The following is an 18389-nucleotide window of genomic DNA, read 5'->3' as shown; positions in this document are numbered from 1 at the left end:
AATAAAGGAATGCTTGACTCCTTTTCAAATAGGTGAGTCTCGGCCCTGGCTGGTTGGCTCAGCGGTAGAGCGTCGGCCTGGTGTGCGGGGGACCCGGGTTCGATTCCCGGCCAGGGCACATAGGAGACGCGCCCATTTGCTTCTCCACCCCCACCCCCTCCTTCCTCTCTGTCTCTCTCTTCCCCTCCCGCAGCCAAGGCTCCATTGGAGCAAAGATGGCCTGGGCGCTGGGGATGGCTCCTTGGCCTCTGCCCCAGGCGCTAGAGTGGCTCTGGTCGCGGCAGAGCGATGCCCCGAAGGGGCAGAGCGTCGCCCCTGGTGGGCGTGCCGGGTGGATATCCCGGTCGGGCGCATGCGGGAGTCTGTCTGACTGTCTCTCCCCGTTTCCAGCTTCAGAAATAAAAAAAATAATAAAAAATAAAAATAAAAAACAAATAGGTGAGTCTCCTTTCGTGTGTACTTTACCTTGTTTATTGTGAGTCCCCTTGATTCCAAATTGTACATTTGTATTTTTTTTTTCAAATGTATGTTTTGGCCTGGCCTGTGGTGGCGCAGTGGATAAAGCGTTGACATGGAACACTGAGGTTGCTGGTTCGAAACCCCGGCTTGCCGGGTCAAGGCACAGATGGGAGTTGGTGCTTCCTGCCACTCCCCCTTTCTCTCTTTCTTTCCCCCTTCTCTAAAAACAACTGAATTTAAAAAATAGAATTATATTTTACCTAGTTTCCTATTACCCTCCTATTTTCAAACTTTTTGACTTGCTTTTCAAATGTATACAGTAAGTTTATTTGAGAATACAGGGCCCTTCCCTCCAGGTTTCAAAATAATTTCTGGTAGAGTTGCGAGTGGCTACGATCTTGAGATATACTCATGAATAAAAGAAACCAGTGTGGTACGAACTGAGGTGAATCAGTCCACTGACTGCGAGCTGGTAAATTATTTCTTTCTCCGGCCGATTTTATAGTAAATAGCAAGACATAGCTCGGAAAACTCCAAGGCTGTGGTCTGTAATCTTATTTCCCAACAGTTTGTTACAATCTGGAGCACTCCCAGAGCCTGAGGTCAGGCAAGGTGGGTACTAAATGGGCACAAAGAACACATTCTGTTGTGATCCCTTGACAGCTTTCTGCCTGGTCCTTCTATCTCTGCTTCTGAGGGACTCCTGGCAGAGCTTGTCCTGGGCTCTGTGGAGTTCAAAAAACCTTTTGTCTTTTCAGGCGGGGGCTGTAGTCTATTTATCTGTACCTTCTCTCTCCCTGAAAGGGATTTTTTTTTCCCTGTGGATTTTATTTTTGTCTCTGGACAGAGTTCATTTTTTTGTGATTGTCTCAGCCCAAGAGTCAGGAAGGGAGACTCACTGCTGGATCCATTTATATCATACCATTATGACACCTGAGCTCAGAAGTGTTACGAGGTGGAACTGGTCTACCTGGAATGATCCAAAATTAGTTTACCCTGATCCTCTGGCCCTGCTGGTGAGAATACAGACTGGTACAGCCACTGTGGAAAACAGTACGGTGTTTCCTCAAAAAAATAAAAACAACTGCCTTATGACCCAGCTATCCCACTTTTAGGAATATATTCTAAGAATCCCAAAACACTAACTCAAAAGAAGATATGCACCCCATGTTTATTGCAGCATTGATTACAATAGCTAAGATCTAGAAACAGCTCAAGTGTCCATCAGTGGACAAGTGAATTAAAAAAAGCAAGCGGTGGTACATTTACACAATGGAATACTATGTGGCCATGAAAAAGAAGGAAATTTTACCTTTTGTGATGGCATGGATAGACCTGCAGATTATTATGCTAAGTGAAATAAGCCAGGCAGAGGAAGACAAATACCATATGATCTCACATATATGGAATCAAATGGACACAATAAACTGAGGGACAAAATAGAAACAGGCAGGGTAACAGGGAACAGATGGACAGCTGTCAGAGGGAAGGGGGATTAGGGGATGGGATCAAAGAAGGTGAAGGGATTAGCCAAATTATATATACATAATACAGATACAGATAACAGGACAGCAAGCCCCAGAGGGAGAGGGTGGATGGAGGTGGGAGTATGGGGGGCCAAGGGAGTGAACTGCATGGGGCATGGAAGGCCCAATGTGGGGAGTGGAGGGTGTTAATAATATTGAGTGGAACACTTGAAACCATGTCAACACAAAGCATTTTAAAAAATTAGTTTTCCCTGGAACCATTGTGAGAGAAAACCTGAACAGTGCTATCCGGGCCAAATGTCATAGGTGGGAATTGTGGCTTTAAAAAGGAAAATCAGAACGATTGCCGTCCTCGCAGAGAACCCAGGAGCGGCTGCAAAACTACATGAAGGGCCTGACCTGTGGTGGCGCAGTGGATAAAGCGTCGACCTGGAAATGCTGAGGTCGCCGGTTCAAAACCCTGGGCTTGCCTGGTCAAGGCACATATGGGAGTTGATGCTTCCAGCTCCTCCCCCCTTCTCTCTCTCTCTCTCTGTCTGTCTCTCCCTCTCCTCTCTAAAATGAATAAATAAAAAATTGAAAAAAAAAAGAAAAAAAAAAATTAAAAAAAAAAAAAAAAAAAAAAAAAAAAAAAAAAAACTACATGAAGGACCTTGAAGGGACAACCAAATGGAAGAATCTTCTCCAGGTACCTTTAAAATCATACAAGAGCTAACCACCAAAGCACTTCTCAGAAGAGGTACAGCCAGTCCTAGACTACATTGGAGAAATCATTTCTGGGAAAATAATGGAAAAAAAATTGGTGCCCAAATAAACCTCAGTAGATTCTCTATTTTGTATCTGCACTTAAATCATCCATATATCTTCACGGTTTCCTCCTCTGAGGATCTCAGGAATCATTTTTTAAGAATCACCTTTTAAATTGCTTTAATATCCAATTAAACCCCAAAAGTAATAATAATGAAGACCCCAGAAATAAATAAAATTTTTCCTCAAGGGGGATAAGTGAAGTTATCACAGATTGCAAAATTTGAAACTCCATGCATGACATTTGAATCATGAAAGAATTTAGATTTCTGTATTAAAGCTAAATATTTCTATTTATAGCTTTATGCAAATGTAAAACATGAGATTACAGTTACAGTGGGCTATCATAAACACTTGTATCTTTTGTGAGATAATTCTATCAGAACAGAAATAATCTGGAAAATACCTGAACCCATAGAAAAATCTTTATTTGAAACATGTTCAAAGTTGCAATAACTGTTTAATAGACATATATATATCATATTTTACAAATTATTATTTGCTTTGGGATATTTGAATTTATGCAGTATTAAAATCAAACATAGCCCTGGCCGATTGGCTCAGTGGTAGAGTGTTGGCCCAGCATGTGGATGTCCCAGGTTTGCTTTCTGATCAGGGCACACAGGAGAAGTGACCATCTGCTTCTACACCCCTCCCCCTCTTCTCTCTCTCTCTCTCTCTCTCCTCTGCAGCTATGGCTTGATTGGAGTGAGTTGGCCCCGAGCACTGAAAATCGCTCCATGGCTTCTGCCTCAGGCACTAAGAAGAGCCTGGTTGCTGAGCAACAGAGCATCACCCCAGATCGGCAGAGCATGGCCCCCTAGTGGGCTTGCCAGGTGGATCCCAGTCAGGGAACATGCAGAAGTCTGTCTCTGCCTCCCCTACTCTCACTGAAGAAAAAATAAAATTGTACACATATTTATAAAAATTTCTGAAATTTTGGCCGTTTATACTGTGTTTAAACAAGTAAAATAAGAATTTATACATATCCATCTCTGTATGTGTGTGTAAATTTGCATCCATGAATATTTCAAGAAAAACCTAAAGATCTTGAATTTACATATAGTTTTTGCTAGTCATATGTACTAGATTCCTCCTTGAGAAGCCTTTTAAAACTGAGTACCTAGGACTGGGATAAAGCCAATGCTAATTGGGTGAATCCTTTAGACTTGTAAACAAACCTTGGTATGACAATGCATAATACATTGGTATGAGGAACATATATGACAAAATTTATGATTTTATATCTTAGAAAAAGAAGCAAAGTAATTTTTAAAAGCTTAAAAGATCAGGATATCATTTAGCAAATTTTAAAATAGTACTGAATACATGAAAGTAGTTTATTTTTCAGAGAGAGAGACAGGAACATTGATCTGTTCCTATATGTGCCCTGACTGGGGATCGAACTCACAACCTTTGGGTAGCAGAACGATGCTAACCAACCAAGCTATCTAGCCAGGGTGAAAAAGTACATTACTTTTAATGTTACTAGAAAATAAGTGAAAAGTTACCATATGCAGCCAAAGAGCATGAATATGAATCTTGTACTTATAATTATGCATTCAGTCACTAGAGAATGCAGGTGGATCCAGTAAGTGTGAAATAAGATTGTGGGAGAGCCTGACCAGGTGGTGGCACAGTGGAAAGAGCATTTACCCAGGATGCTGAGGACCCAGGATTGAAACCCTGTGGTTGCTGGCTTAAGCACGGTCTCACCAGCTTGAGCACAGGGTTGCTGGCGTGAGCCCAAAGGTAGCTGGCTTGAAGCCCAAGGTTGCTGGCTTGAGCAAGGGGTCACTGGCTCAGCTGGAGTCCCCCGGTCAAGGCACATATGAGAAAGCAATCAATGAGCAACTAGGGTGCCACAACTATGAGATAATGCTTCTCATCTCTCTTCCTGTCTGCCTTTCTCTCTCTTGCAAAAAAAAGAAAGACAGAAAGAAAGAAAGAAGGAAGGAAGGAAGGAAGGAAGGAAGGAAGGAAGGAAGGAAGGAAGGAAGGAAGGAAGGGAGGGAGGGAGGGAGGGAGGGAGGGAGGGAGGGAGGGAGGAAAGGGAAGGGAAGGGAAGGGAAGGGAAGGGAAGGGAAGGGAAGGAAAGGGAAAGGGAAAGGAAAAGAAAGAGAAAGATGTTGAGAATTCTGGAGATAGAGCTGTTTGCATATTTTCCGTCATCTCAAAGTACAGTAGACCCTTCTACTAGCAGCTGAAAGCTGCAACTTTCTAAAGTTTCTAGTTATCAGCTGCTAGAATGCCAACAAACGAAGCAAACTGAAACAACTGAACCAAACTCATCAGGTGAGTACTACACATAGCACAGAGAGGGAGTCATTGGGTGACTCCAGGACAAATTAACTTGACTGCAAATCAGTTGAATGCAGTATAACAGCAAAAGGAATTATTAAAAAAAAATTTTTTTTAATTTTATTCATTAATTGTGATAGGGGAGCCCAAAAGTGAGAAATTTGGCTTTGGTAATAGTAGCTTTTTAGTTGTAATGAATAGGAGATATGTAAGGGTTAGAAAATAGTTACTGTGTTTGCTATTCTCTTAATGGCTCCCTGCCCTTTACTTTGAAATGCGTGCAAAAGTTTACCTTTGCAGGAATGTTAGAGAAATCTTACATTAGGGAGGGACCTGACAATTAGGGGAGTTTCAATCATGATAGTTGTTTGTAAAAACCTAATTCCAGGATTTACTGTGAAAAGTTAAGACCTATAAATTACTTAGAAACTTAGTTCACAAATCTTAGTTTTTATTTTGTTTTCTAAAGAATGCAGGGGGTCCCTTTGCAGGAGCAGGAGTCTCTCTTGTGGATGGTTCCCAGAGGCACTGCCGGACCCCATCTGTTCTGGAGATAACATTAAGGACACCAGTGTCAAAAGGACATTCTGGGGAGGCATTCTTACAAACTGGACTCCCATCTCTTGTGTACTGCTAAATGACTAACTGCATGCTCTACAATAAATTACTAACCTCCCAAAGATATATAAATCAGACAGCACCAGGAGACTGTTAAGGCAGTTCTTTTGGACAGGAGTTCCCTGCCTTCTCAAGTTGCTGCAATTTGAATTAAAGATGCTCTTATACCTACTTAGTTGTAGTCTCTCATGAAATTGGCAAAAAAAAGGGTGACAAACAACATGAATCCTGGCCTGTTCTGGTAACAGTTGTACTGCTTTTATTAATATTGCATTGTTATTTTGGTACTCATTTACTGTCAGGTAAAGTATATAAATCTATTTACTAGTGTATTAGTTTTCTGTGAAAGTTGTAACAAATTTCTTATGCTGCTTATTCCACTAAGACCAAGATATTGAATGTATTTGTTGGCATTATTAAAACATATAGTTGACCCTTGAACAACAGGTTTGAATTATCCTGGGCCACTTATAAGATTTTTTTTTTTCAGTAAATATATGGTGGGCTATCTATATTCCTGGGCTTTCCATCCATGGTTCAACCAACCACAGATTGAAAACTATTTCCTATTAGTAGTTGGGAATCTGGGCATGCAAATCTATAGGTACAAATCCACTAATTTGGAAGGCCAATTTATATCATACTTGGATATTTGACTGTGTGGGCGGTCTATGCCCCAACCTCACATTGTTCAAAGGTAAGCTGCATATATTTTTTTCAAGTTTTTCCCATAAAATATATTTAGGGATTGCCTGTGAGAAAGAAATTGGTCCCTCCCCACATTTCTCTACCCCCACACTGAGAAAGCCTTCCCTTCACATCTGAGACCTTTCACAATCTTAAGAAACAACCACATAACCTTTGACGGATGATTGGTTAAAGATGTGTTACATAATACAGTGGAATACTACTCAGCCAGAAGAAATGATAAAATGTTTCCATTTGAGATAACATGGACTTTGAAAATACCATGCTAAGTGAAATAAGTCAAGTCAGGAAAAGCTAAGAACCATTCGATTTCACTCATATGTGGACTATAAAACTACAACTCATAGTACATAGACAACAGTATGGTGGTTACCAGAGGGAAGGGGGGATAAGGGGATACTAAAGGATAAAGGAGGCCAATATGTGGTGATGTAAGATAGCTTGATTTGGGGAGGTGGACACAAAATGCAACATAGAGATCCTGTACCCTAGAAATGTACACTTGAAACCAGTATAATCTTATTAAGCAACATCACCACTTTATAAATCCTGGCTGACTCTCATTCATATGAACCACAAGGTCTGGCTATAGGGAAACAGCTGTGTTAGTCTTGCTCACTGGTTTACCAGCTGCAAGCACTTTGCACAATTAGTGCATGAGCACGTGGCCAAAAGCCACGTGTGTGTCTCTATGAAAAGCTATGTGTAATTTCCATTGGTGGCGATTCTCCCAGATTGCTCTCCCACCACTGCGAGGTGTGGTTCCCCGATTTCCCTCAGCTGCTACCTTAAGGGGTGGTTTTCCTGATCCCTTGCCCCCCCCCCATTGTGAAAAGTAGGTTTCCCTTTATTTATTCACTCACTCACCTGTCTCTGTGAGTCTCCAATAAATGGGTAATGGCCCAACGCTCTCCAGCTCCGCAGTTCCTCTACCGTCTGCCTGAATTCAGTGTAACCCTGCTTGACTTTGGCCACCAGCATTACATTGGCCAATGCCACAAGAAAAGAATAAAGTCGATTACCATGTGAAGAATCACAGCAAAATTCCCAAGAGTCAACTGAACCAGTGTTTTTCAACGGCTGGTCCACGGACAGGTGCTGGTTCACAGATCAGCAGTTGAAAACCACTGAACTAGACTAAGCCAGGAAAGCACTTTCATACGAAGGCCTTGCCTAGTTCTTCATGGAACAGTAACTTTTCACTTTGCTGTAACTTGAACATGAGGGAGATACAAACTCAAACATCCCCAAAGGAATAGGTGACAGAGAGAACCCTGTCCTCTGATGTTCTTGACAGCTCAGGTTTTAGGTAAGTGTTGCAAGGTAGCCTTACATCTAATTGCCTAGTCCTGTACGGTTGTTTTTGTCTTAGAAAATGAGAACTTCTTGGTGTTTGGGAACAAAAGTATTTATGAAAAGACCTGAAATAAAAATAAAAGTAAATGCTTCAAGAAAGCAGCCACTCCTATTGCATTATTTTTCTATCTAAGACAACAACAACAAAAAAATTTCTATCCCTGAAGGTCTCGGCTAGACTCCAGAGGTCCAAATATTTCATGAAAAAGAGTCCTCTAGGGAAAGTACCCAATTTTTCTGTCTTTTCCATTTTGAGAAAATTTCACAGGCATGCTTCTCTCTCTTTGTATCCCTGATAAAGCAATTACATTTGTTTTGCCTTAGTTGGGAAAGGCAGCATTGAATTTTATTTAGCATTGATTTTTTGTCTTCTGGCTATATTGTAGCTCTCCAGAGAAACTTAAAAATAGACTATGAAATATATCTAACTATATTCTTTTCATTGTGGCTGCATTTCTGCATGTGCCAAGTATAGCGTACAATTAACTCGAGGGATTTCTTTTAATTATAACCTCAAGCTTCCTGGATCTTCTGTGAATAAGGGATGCTTCTAAAGGTAAGGAGTATTAAAAATATAAAATCTGTATGTATGAGAGCATTAACAGCTTCAGATCCCATGCTGTTCAAAATTTATCCCATGTGTTGCTTCAGGTACGAAAATCCGTTCTGTGAGGTTTTATTAGAGAAGCTTCAGTTTATGCTTGTTTGAGTTTTCAAATACAAATATTCTATTTGGGGTTCCAAATAAAAACTGGAATTCCCATTTAAAGTTACAGTCACAACCAAATACAGATTTGAATTGAAATATCTTCTCACTCATCTTTAACTCTCACTTATCTATGTGGTGAGGTGTTATTTTACTTTAAAATACAGTCTATCCTCATTTTTCACAGATTTATATATATATTGTATTTTTCTGAAGCTGGAAACGGGGAGAGACAGTCAGACAGACTCCCGCATGCGCCTGACCGGGATCCACCCGGCACGCCCACCAGGGGCGATGCTCTGCCCCTCCGGGGCGTCGCTCTGCCGCGACCAGAGCCACTCTAGCGCCTGGGACAGAGGCCAAGGAACCATCCCCAGCGCCCAGGCCATCTTTGCTCCAATGGAGCCTTGGCTGCGGGAGGGGAAGAGAGAGACAGAGGGGGGGGGGTGGAGAAGCAAATGGGCGCTTCTCCTGTGTGCCCTGGCCGGGAATCAAACCCGGGTTCCCCGCACGCCAGGCCGACGCTCTACCGCTGAGCCAACCGGCCAGGGCCCCAGATTTATATTTTGAGTTCAGTTACTCAAATGTATTTGTAAAATGCTCATGTTGCTTTTGCTGTCATTGGTAGACACTGGGCATGTGTGTTTAAATCAGCAAAAAAGTACACATTGCCCCCGCACACATTCCCAAGGTGATACTTTGCCTCTTTGTTTCAGTGCTCATACTGTAAACAGGTGTTCTTCTTGTGGTCTACTTTAGTACTATGTTTTTCTCATTTGTATACTTTTGGCTGATGATTTCTCTGTTTAAAATGGCCAGTGAGCACTAAGTGTAAGAAGGCTATAATGTCCTCACAGAGAAAATGTGCTCGATAAGCTTCATTTGCATGAGTTAGAGTACTATTGGCCATGAGTTCCAGGTTAATGAATCACCTTTGTAGATTAAATAAGGTCTCTTTAAACAGAAACACACAACAGGGCAAGGTTATATCTCGAATGGTCGACAAATTGCTGGGAATGCAGCTCGAGGAACCTAAGATTTTATTTCCCCTAAGAGTAGTGGTTCAATTCTCAATAATTCAGTGCTTCCAGTGGTTTCATAAAACAAAAGTACCAAAAATAATGACAGTTCACTATACTTCGACCTATGCCATGTGGTATAATATGCCTGTGATTGTTTGAATTAGGGATCCTCAAATTATAGCCCATGAGCCAAATCTGGCTCAATACTTTTTTGTACAACTCGAAAGCTAAGACTAGTTTATATATATTTTTTATTTATTTATTTTTCTCATCAAAACAGACTATTGGGACTTGAAAACAGCAGAAATTTGTATCTCCCAGATCTGGAGGCGGGGAAGTCCAAGATCTAATGAGGAGCCAGAAAATTCAGTGTCTGGTGAGGGCCCACTTCCTGGTTCAAAACTGCTGTTTTCTTTCTGTCCCCATGGGGCAGAGGAAGGTGGAAGCATTCTGAGCTCTTATAAGGGCACCAATCCCATTCATGAAGGGCACCATACTGGTGACCTAGTCACCAAGGGCCCCACTTCCAAATCACATCATATTAGGAATTAGGTTTTACCATACAAATTTGGGAGGTTACAAACAGTTAGCCAATAGCAGATGCTTTGGTTTCAGTTTCTGTAGAAGAATCATAAAGTAAATGTCTTGGATTTATGTATCCGTACCCACTATTCCCTTATACATTTGGTTAATACTCTTCTCTAGATACCAGCCTCATTTTAAGATTCAGTAATATCTAGCTAGAGACTTGGGTTCAATTACTTATTACTGTGTATTATGCACCCTTGGACATGATATTTAACCTCTCTAAGCGTGAGTGTCATTGTCAATTGGGGATTAAAACAGCCCCTAACTCACCAGGTTTATGCAAGGAATAAATGAGCTAAAAGCATGAAACGCTCTCAGCTCAGAGCCTGCCACCAGTTTCTCCTGTCCTAATAATGTAACACCGGACAGACATGAACAAAGATGGCAGAGGAGAGAATTAATGATATGGAAATATCCATGGTGCGATTAATGGGGGGAAAGCAGATTATAGGACAAAATGTGTAGATATTATTTAAAAGTAAAAGTTAAATGTATAGCCTACAAAATAAAAACAATGATATTTTCTAAATGTTAAGATTTGGGGGATTTCTATAATTTTTTGTGATTTTTCTGAAGTTAAAAATTTATTTAGTCAAACATGACTTTTGTCATCATAACAAGTGTTGTTATATACATCTTTTCAGAAACACATCTATTTGGTTAAAGCAAGAACCTATGTAATTGTTCTGGATCATTAAATAAGATCTTAATTCTTTCTTGAACAATTGTAGTTTTAATGAATTGATATTTAAATTGTTATTTGAAATAATTAATGGTTGAACTACAAATGATATCACTTAGAATGAAGTCTAATGGTTAATTTATAGTGAAAACCAAAGAAAGCAATAATGTTGAGCTTTTTATTCTTTAAGTTTTTTACAGATTTACTTGGTGGGTGTATCTTATAGCAATCACGAGACAGTGATTACAGCAATGAATAGGTGGGCTGCAGACAATTCTTAGGAAAATATTGCAGAGTTTATTCTTTAGTGCCTGAGTAATCTTATTGCCTACTCCACAGGTTGTATTTTTGGCAAGTGGCCCAACACTGCCCACTAGTGGTTTGAGAAACAAAGTATCAATGCTAATAAAAGGCAGATGTTTTTATAGGCTTTATTACCAAGGACTTTCAAATTACCTTATAATGAAAAATACTTTTATGTTTATAGAGTTTTATAATTTATAATAAACAGCCTCTTTATTTTATAGATGAGTAAACTGAGATGTTAAATGAATAGCCTTAGATCCCACAGCTAAATAGTAATAAAGATGGGACTAGAACCTAGAACTCCAATGTCTCTAGCCAATATAGTTTTTGCCAAGCTGAGCTGCCTTCTAGTTAGTTCGCTGATATGCAGAAAATCCAAAGATTTGTTAAACATTGTCTTGAGTTTGGGGTCTCAATTATGCACAGGAAATTCATAGTTTCTCATTATTTTCAATTATCCCTTAACTGCGCCAGGTGATTTGTAATGTCTTTGGTATAGATAGACCTTTGAATTTTGGGGACCCTCCTTATTTATCCCAGTTAATGTTTTGTAGATGAGATGTACTGATGATTAATTTACTATATCACCCACATATTTTGTTACTGGTGATGAGATAAAGCCTACAGTTAAACTTTCTGGAAATGCACCCCTTGTCCCTGACTAATAGCAACCTTTCCTGGCAGGATCTGACATCATTTATTGCAGACATATCTTCATTGTTAAAAGGGCATGTTATTTCTTGAGCTAAGGCTAATGTGAAATTATTGTGGTTCCAATGTCATGATCTCCTGACACCACAAAGATAGAATCATGGCTTTTACGTCATACATCTTTCTTGTGGAACAGGCAGTAAGTGAAACAAAGGTATCAACAAATGAGGCAGTGAGACAGATAAGCCTAAGATTTGGGCAGGATGTGCATGTTTACACGTCTCCTCTTCATTTGGTCTCACTCCCCTCCCCCTGACAGTGTTTACGGACGGGAGCATTTTACCTGATCAAATCTCAAATCTGTAACTAGAGGGAGAACTGGATTTTGAACTTCAGGGTTCATTGAAATGAGAGTCAGACTTATGATTAATGCCTCTAGGTGGTGCCTGTGACCTGTATTTGGAGTCAGCAGCTGTGTTGACAGAGCAGAGGAAGAGCACTCATGTAGGGTGCAGGCTTTCCTTTTCCCTCCGGTTCTCAGTGGGAAAGACAGAAACTGAGCCTGGGAACCCTGTGTGCTGATTCACTTCTCATTTTCCCATTCCCCCTCCTTTGTAAAGAAAATCCACCAAGTTGACATAAATAAGAGGATGAGACTCAAGGAGGAAATTGGAAAAATTTAAGGCCCAGACATAAATTAATGTTTTAGGAGTGGTCAAATGTCTCTTCCATGTGGATGTTAGCATATGATATTTGTATCATAAGTATGTATAGACAGTATTCTGTGAGAATTCTTTTTATTTTAATTTTTAATTTTTTGTGTTGACATGGTTTCAAGTTAGAGTTCTAATATCTTTTCCTCTGTGATGCATGGCCAGTCCCTTCCTCTTCCTTTGTATTTCAGTCCTAGAGTGTCTAGAATTGTTCCTGTATTCAGCTTTTGATAGTTAATTTGATCACTCAAGTTTTTGTTTGTTTTTTTTCCCCAGGGTGATATCATGTATGATTGAAGGTTCCGTTTGTGTTACAGTATAACTAAGGCAAATGTCCTTGTGTTAGTCTAGAAAGCAGACCCGGAAAAACCTTCAGAAATCAGCAAGGAAAGGAGTTCTCAGATCTTTGGTTTTCATGATCAGTAACCTTTCATGCGCAGAGTCTAATCACATCTTAGGTTTAGAAAAATTAGACAAAGCACACAAGGCCACACAGTTTATAATATACAAAGCCTGGACTGAATTATCAGAGCCTGATTGGCTGTCTCCCGATTTCTCTACCTTTCTATCATATCCACTCTTTTGGTGAATTCCACTGATTTCATAGACCCCAAATTTGGGGGTCACCTTAGGGTTGGTAGTGTTTTAGTAAAGACATTAAAACTGCTTCTAAAATCATGTCACTGCTGCTTCCTAAATGAAGGGATATTTTAACAACAGATGAGTTATAAAAGTATTTACTCTTAGAATCATAGTTAATCTTTTAATTTAATAGTTTAAATTCTATAAAACTTGATATTTCCGCAGGGACAAATGAACTCCTCTTTGCTGCTATTCCAAGGGCTGCAGCAGACAACCACTGATCTGGGACAAGCTCTTCATTTTTCACATGGAGAAATCAAGACCCAAATAAATTAATTTGTTTTAGGTTATATATCCAGCAAATAGCAGAGAACTGAGTTTTCCTGATTAGTTTCAAGGGGTAGAATCTTGGATAGCTGTCCCCTCATTTTTCAGCTGTTTTCAGCTATTGTTCAGTGAAGGATACAGCCCGAAGCTAAGGAGAAGCAGTACATGTCAGGCAGAAACCAGATTCTATAATGAAATTTTAAATTCTATATCATTATGACATTTTGATTTTCTGTCAAATCCATTTTGTTTTTTCCCTTTGTTCTGTTTTGTTTTCACTTTAATTTCCCCACAGCTTTACGGAGGTATAATTGAAAAATAAAATTGTATATATTTAAGGTGAACAGCATGATGATTTGATATATGCATACAATGTGAAATGATGAAATGATGATCACAATCAAGATAAGGAACATATCCATCACCTCACATAGATACTTTTTTTTTTTGTGGTTCGTTTTGTTTTTGAACCGTATTTAGAAATTTATCAGTAGTTATTCCAAGAAAGGAATAGTGTTTCTGAGTGTTTGCTGTTTGGCAGGCACTTTGCTAGTTGTTTTGCATAGTTATTTAATCTTTGCCTGTCTCACAGCCACGAGTGAGATCTATATGAATAACATAAAATGCCCAAGTTTTTCAAACCATTGACTTTCACGATGTTTGGTTTTTTCTTTAGAAATACAGAAAACCACTTTTTGCCAGTTTGAATTAACCATATTATTGCCTATATATGTCTATAAAGTCTTCATAGTTCTTCATTTTACTAAAGCTGTGGTCAAAGGAGAGTTTTTTTGGAAGCACAAGCAATAGGGTTGGTGGAGGGAAATAGAGATGAGTTGTAGTATTTACATGTTGATTAATGAAGGCAGAGGCTTAGGAGAATCCAGTCAAATACCACTTCATCTTTTGGAATCATAGCCTCTGTCGGAAAATGGGTGAAAATCCTGGAGCAATCAGTCTTTGATAATACGACCACCAGAGGGCAGTCTGCACTGTCAGATTGAGATGGTTTCATCTGCAGTAAAATTACAGCAACACAGGTTTTTCTGTAATTTTGTCTTTCTCTGTGTCCCTTCCTTCTTCTTCAGAATGAGTCCACTAGGCATATATTTTGTTTGTGTGTGTGTCTGACAGAGACAGAGAGAAGGACAGATAGGGACAGACAGGAAGGTAGAGAGATGAGAAGCATCTATTCCTCATTGTGGCATCTTAGTTGTTCATTGATTGCTTTCTCATATGTGCCTTGACCAGGGGGCTACAACAGACTCAGTGACCCTTTTCTCAAGCCAGTGACCTTGGGCTCAAGCTGCTGAGCCTTGCTCAAACCAGATGCGCCCACGCTCAAGCCGGAGACCTAGAGTTTTGTGCCTAGGTCCTCCGCATCCCAGTCCAACACTCTATCCACTGTGCCATCGCCTGGTCAGGCCTATATTTTGTTCTTTAATGAGTCTTGAGTGCTGGTGTTTTCATAGGATTCCATGGAAAATAAATAGTGCTTTAAGAGATTAGACTATACATTATATATGAAGCATTAAACTTGTTAGTTACCTTAATCATCCTTAAAGTAAACTTTCCATGAAGACGCAGAAGGATGAACATGCCACTGGAATACCCTCTGCCTCTCACCTCCAATTTTCTCATTTTATTCAGTTCTGGCCCATTCTTTATGGCCAAGCTTAAATTTCTTTCTTTTTAATGAAATATTTTTCTGGCTCCTTAGTTTTCGGAGAACTTTCTTCTAAAATCTTAGCAGTGTTTAGGTGTCCATTCCTAGTTCTACACTTACACCATTAACTTTTCAAGGGTTGCTGTCTTTCCTCTGCAAAGGCTTAGAACTCCTAGAGGAAAAGAAGTTGAAACCTTTTCCCCAGACCATGACAAGATAGCAGTGAAAGTAAGGCCTCAGTGACAATGGTCAAACATATTGTCAGTTTTTTGCCTTTTTGCATCCCAGAGAGCAAGGCAGGTCACCGCAGCTCGACTGGAGCCATCTGAGAGAATTCAGCTAGTGTTCTTCATCTTGCTGAATCCTGCATGGTCTGATTCGGAAATCTGGCCTCAGTATCTGCCGCCAGCGGTCCCGTCAGAACACAAAGGATGTAGGCTCCGTTGAGTGCACTACCTGAACTTCCTTGAGTGTGTCATTCAAGACATCTACCTTACCGCAGAAACAATGCTAGCTCTTTGTACCTGAAGTTAAAAAGAAAAACGCACTTCAATTATAAATGTTTTTTTCCCTCGGTGAGCAAAAAATTAAATTTGTTGTGCTAAGTCACTAAAATTTAAAGTTTTTATATTATAGCTCTGGAGTTATTCTTATAATACAGATGGCTTACAAGGCTCTATATCATCTAGGCTTTGATACTTCATCTCTTCCCACTCTTCCTCACACTCTTCATTCCAATTATACCTAACTTTTAAAAAATTTTTATTTAGTTAGAAAATTAAATTTAATGGGATGACACTGATCAGTTAGAGTACATAGGTTTCAGGTGAGCATTTTATAGCATTTGAATTGTTGATTATGTTGTATACCCATCACCCAAAGTCAAATCATTTTCCATCATCGTATATTTGTCCCTCTTTACATCCTTCCCCCATTCCCTCCCTCACATCCCCCTTCCCCTGGTAACCACTTCACTTTTATCTATGTCCATGAGTCTCATTTTTATATCCTACCTATGTGTGAAATCATATAGTTCTTAGTTTTTTTCTGATTTATTTCACTCACTATAATGTTCTCAAGGTCCATCCATGTTGTTGTAAATGGCAATATGTCATTGTTTCTTATGGCTGAATAGTATTTCACTGTATTTATTTATTATTATTATTTTTTTGTATTTTTCTGAAGCTGGAAACTGGGAGAGACAGTCAGACAGACTCCCGCATGCGCCCGACCGGGATCCACCCGGCACGCCCACCAGGGGCGACGCTCTGCCCACCAGGGGGCGATGCTCTGCCCCTCCGGGGCGTCGCTCTGCCGCGACCAGAGCCACTCTAGCGCCTGGGGCAGAGGCCAAGGAGCCATCCCCAGCGCCCGGGCCATCCTTGCTCCAGTGGAGCCTCGGCTGCGGGAGGGGAAGAAAGAGACAGAGAGGAAGGAGGGGGCGGGGATGGAGAAGCAAATGGGCGCTTCTCCTATGTGCCCTGGCCGGGAATCGAACCCGGGTCCCCCACACATCAGGCCGACGCTCTACCACTGAGCCAACCGGCCAGGGCTTCACTGTATTTATGTACCACGTCTTCTCTATCCAATCCTCTATCAAAGAATACTTTGGTTGTTTCCATGTCTTAGCAACTGTGAATAATGATGCGATGAACTTGGAGGTGTATGTATCTTTGCGTACCATTTTTTGCTAGTTCGGGGTAGATACCCAGTAGAGGGATTGCTGGGTCATATGGTAATTCTATTCTTACTTTTTGGAGGAACTGCCATACTTTCTTCCATAATGGCTGAACCAGTTTACATTCCCACCAGCAGTGAATGAGGGTTCCTTTTTCTCCATACCCTCTCGAATACTTGTTGATAATAGCCAGTCTAACAGGTGTGAGGTGGTATCTCACTGCAGTTTTGTTTTGCATTTCTCTAATAGCTAGTAAAGATGGGCATCTTTTCAGATACATGTTAGCCATTTGTATGACTTCTAGGGAGAACTGTCTGTTCAGGTCCTCTCCCCATTTTGAATTGGATTGTTTGTTTGCTTGTTGCTGAGCTTTGTGAGTTCTTTGTATATCTTGGATATTAACCCCTTATTGGAGCTGCTGTTTGTAAATATAGTCTCCCATTTGGTTGGCTGGCTTTTTGTTTTGTTGTCTGTTTCTTTTGCTGTGTATTATAAGTGTTTTAATATGAGTAGAATAGTCATTCAATAACAGAAATCTCCTTTTTAAAAATTGCTATTATCTTTTCAGGGGATTCATCTTTATAATTTTTGGCTTATTTCTTCCTGTTATATAAAAGTATTTATACTGAACTCTGGTAAGTGCTACTTTTATTTTTATGCTTAAAAACACACGTTTTGTGGTCAGCCCAGTGGCTCAGTGGATAGAGCGACGGCCCAGTATGTAGATGTTCCGGGTTCGATTCCTGGTCCAGGCACACTTGAGAAGCGCCCATCTGCTTCTTTCCCCTCCCTCTTCAACTCCCGCAGTCAGTGGCTCAGTTGGTCCGAGGGTCAGGTCGGTCCCGGGTGCTAAAAATAGCTCAGTTGATTTACACATCAGTCCCAGATGGGGATTGCTGGGTGGATCCCGAATGGGGTGCATGTGGGAATTTGTCTATCTCCCCTCTTCTCACTTAAAAAATAAAAGAAAACATGTTTTGCTAAGTAAAGTGCTTTCCATATATATATCTATATCTCTAGCATATAGCCTGAGGCAAACTGTTTCATGGGTTGGGGCAGTGACAACAAAACTGTTGAAAAAACAAACAAACCCGAAAACATACTTTCAGACTCCATTTGCACACATTTTGTGAGAATTCCAGCTCCTTCAGATTCTTCCAGACTAGTTCTGGGAGTCTGGCTGGGTCTTTCCCATGGGCTGGTTAGTAGTCACAGTGGCTATGGAGCCAGTTGGTGCTCGCTCTTTCCCTCCTGCAGTGATGCTATTGCTTCTGCTGCCACAAATGTTCGGACACCCTGCTGTACAGGCGGCTCATGCCAGGCTGCTGATGCCACCAGGGCTGCCCATCAAAGCTGGCCTCTTTGCTTTTTCTGCAATGTGGCCCCTTCAGCCTCCTTGTTCAGGCCTCTGTGCTGCAAAGGTGACCTGAAGGGAGAGTGTGGTTAATCCTCACTTGTGCTATGTGCAGTGGTGGGATTCAAACAATTTAACAACCCTTTCTCTGTCCTAATGACCATTTTAAGTATAAAAAAAATGATATACCAAAAGGTAGTTTATTATTTCATGCATTTAATACTTAAGAACAATAAAAGAGCTACACAAAACTAGATTATATTATAAGAAAGTTTTAAAATATTAATAAAATATTAAATAATATCTGACAAAAAAAAGCAACAAAACTGTTATTTAAGATACTTTCATATTGACTCTTTATTATTATTATTTTTTTTT

General features: G+C 40.3%; 1 non-coding gene across 1 annotated transcript; it reads right to left on the bottom strand.

The window, feature by feature from the left end:
- Window positions 1–16456: 16456 nt before the first annotated feature.
- On the bottom strand, window positions 16457–16532 carry TRNAI-GAU (transfer RNA isoleucine (anticodon GAU)). Its single transcript has one exon. It is a non-coding gene; the product is annotated as a tRNA-Ile (tRNA).
- Window positions 16533–18389: the final 1857 nt, after the last annotated feature.

Source organism: Saccopteryx leptura, chromosome 5, assembly GCF_036850995.1.
Source record: "Saccopteryx leptura isolate mSacLep1 chromosome 5, mSacLep1_pri_phased_curated, whole genome shotgun sequence".
NCBI classification, from domain to species: Eukaryota; Metazoa; Chordata; class Mammalia; order Chiroptera; family Emballonuridae; genus Saccopteryx; species Saccopteryx leptura.
The sequence above is the reverse complement of the archived record's forward strand: the minus strand, read 5'-3'. Positions and strand labels throughout refer to the sequence as shown.